This window comes from Ictidomys tridecemlineatus, chromosome 2, assembly GCF_052094955.1.
Source record: "Ictidomys tridecemlineatus isolate mIctTri1 chromosome 2, mIctTri1.hap1, whole genome shotgun sequence".
Taxonomy (NCBI): domain Eukaryota; kingdom Metazoa; phylum Chordata; class Mammalia; order Rodentia; family Sciuridae; genus Ictidomys; species Ictidomys tridecemlineatus.
In genome coordinates, this window is record NC_135478.1 from 187,765,428 (window position 1) to 187,767,740 (window position 2,313).

The following is a 2,313-nucleotide window of genomic DNA, read 5'->3' on the forward strand; positions in this document are numbered from 1 at the left end:
TAGCTTGTGTAAAGTGCTGGGTGTGATCATTAGCACCACCTTAAAAAAATTAATTAATAAAAAAAGACCAACCCCACTCCTGAGCTTATAACCTTAATGGTCTACCTACCTCTTCAAGGTCTCACCTCTTAGCACTATTACAATGCGATTAAATTTCAACGTGAGTTTTGAAAGGGAAAAACATTAAAACTATAGCAATTTGTATGAAAAAGTTGGCCTGAGATCAAAATTGGTCAAGGATAATATATATGAATGCATGAGAGTTGACAATAATTTCCCTCATTCTCGAGAAAGAAAATAATTACCCACCACTTTAGAAAGAAAAGTCATCAGGCATGGATTTAACTAAAAGTGAATATTTCTATTCCAGTCAGAGCTATAATGAGATACTATCTATTCATTAACCCCAAGTAGGGAAATAGTTTTTTTTTTTTTTTAGTTTGAAATATTTATCTACTTGCTTCTTTCCTTCCCATATTTTATCTGTAGACATCTTGTGTGCTAATGAAAACATGCCCTTCTATCATTCATTCAAATAATGCTTGAGAATCTATCTACCCTACATAAGGCTCTATAACATATTCCAGAAATGAAGCATTGATGAAAGACAAAATCTCTTCTACCATGGAGCTTGTGTTTTAATGAATAGATGTTAGGAACTAATTACACAGTTATCAAAATAAAATTGTAAGAAACTCTATAAAAATACAGGATTCCATAAGAGCAGGTAGCAAGATTGTGAAGCAAGCCTGGAGAAGAGGCAGGAGTGAGTTTGAGCAGGATGCTTTCATCTACTGGCAATCAGAAGCCACTGGAACAGACAGAGAAATGGTGTGATTGGACCAAGGTTCAGCTTGGCGAAGAGTGGAAAAATTAGAAAGAAAATGAAGGCTTATTTTGGTGAATTTACATTCCTTACCTGGGTAGTCCCTCTCATTGTCATGTCTTCCTGCTGCCCCAACCCACCGATTAGGGCTTTTTGCCTTTACAGAACTGCCCTGATTCTTCTGCATCAGAACATACGCAGGTAATGTGGCCTGTGGTAATAAACAACTTTAAGCTAAGACTCTAAAGGTAGAGGTGTTACCACTATCCATGCTCTCTTTCCTCTGCCCCTAATATAATAGGAATCTTCTTGCCTGAGTTCAAAGGGAAAAAGAAAATTGTAAATTTTAGTCATAGAGATCAGCTTAGCTAGGGAGATATTTTGAATATAGATGATCAGGATATTCACTATCCACAAATTTTATTTCAACAAAGAGGACTTATTTAATCTACATACTTACAGTCTTGTTTATCACTTCAGGAGGATTTCCTAGTGGCAGAATCAGGTTCCAGAGTGATGCTCACCATACAGATGGCTAGCCAGTCTTTGCACCATGTAGAAACGTGGTATATTTCCAGGCACGTACAAATTCCATTCGTCATGCTGCACAAAGGCATCTGCTTTATCTGATTCTTAGAGGAAAGTGAGGAAAGCCCATGGTTCATTTGTGATCTCATTTTCTCAGTCAGGAGCTTTTTTTCCCCCTTCCAGGTTTGCAATAATTTCCTATGTTAAGTTAAGCATAAGTAACACTAAAAAGAAGGTAACCAGGAAGGAAAAAAAAATCAGATAGAAATCTACCAAGCAGTATAATCCTCCTGTCTTTTAAAGTGAATAAAGAATTTCTACAACTAAGGACCTGGAGGGGAGCCTGGAGAGGATCTTTTTTGGGCAAGTCCTTGCTGTGCCCTTCAAAGCTGCTGCTGCTGCCCCTACAGGAAAGCCATTGCAATGTGCACCAATTAGGCCCCTTTGATCTGGAGGGGAAACTCTCCAGGGTGTCCGTGGCAGGGGAGGAGATTGCAGGCACAGTCATTTCAGCCAATATAGAACTGTAGCATTATTTCTCCCTGGGGTCTGGGAGAATGATTCATTACAGAAAATAATATCAGAAACAAGTCTGAGCTACGGAATTAGCAACCACCCCCACTAGCAGCTTTTGGTTTATTTGTAAGAAACACTATCCAAGGGGAGGCATAATTCACTTCTGAGCAGCTTGAACTAATATCATTGTTTCTCTCTAGCTTATATATCAACTTCACACTAGAATTAGAGTAGATAATCTTTTCTTTTTTCTCCAGCAAGCCAATCATGACAGGTCTCCTAGTGTCTGAGCATCCTCAGCATGATAAAATGTGTAAGAAAGAAGAAGGATGCACTTTACATTGTGAAAATGGTAAAGTTTCCAGATGGTGCTGGGGAGGAGGTACAGCTAATAGCAATATTGGTTTCAAACAGAAGACTGTTCACATCCAATACTTGGAAGC

At 38.5% G+C, this 2,313-nt stretch overlaps 1 long non-coding RNA gene across 1 annotated transcript; it reads right to left on the bottom strand.

Moving 5' to 3' along the window:
* Positions 1-617: 617 nt before the first annotated feature.
* LOC110598833 (uncharacterized) lies at positions 618-1,697 on the bottom strand. Its single transcript, XR_002484733.3, has 3 exons — positions 1,287-1,697; positions 920-1,139; positions 618-811 (listed from the first exon to the last, which is right to left on the bottom strand). It is a non-coding gene; the product is annotated as an uncharacterized LOC110598833 (long non-coding RNA).
* Between the last annotated feature and the right edge of the window lie 616 nt (positions 1,698-2,313).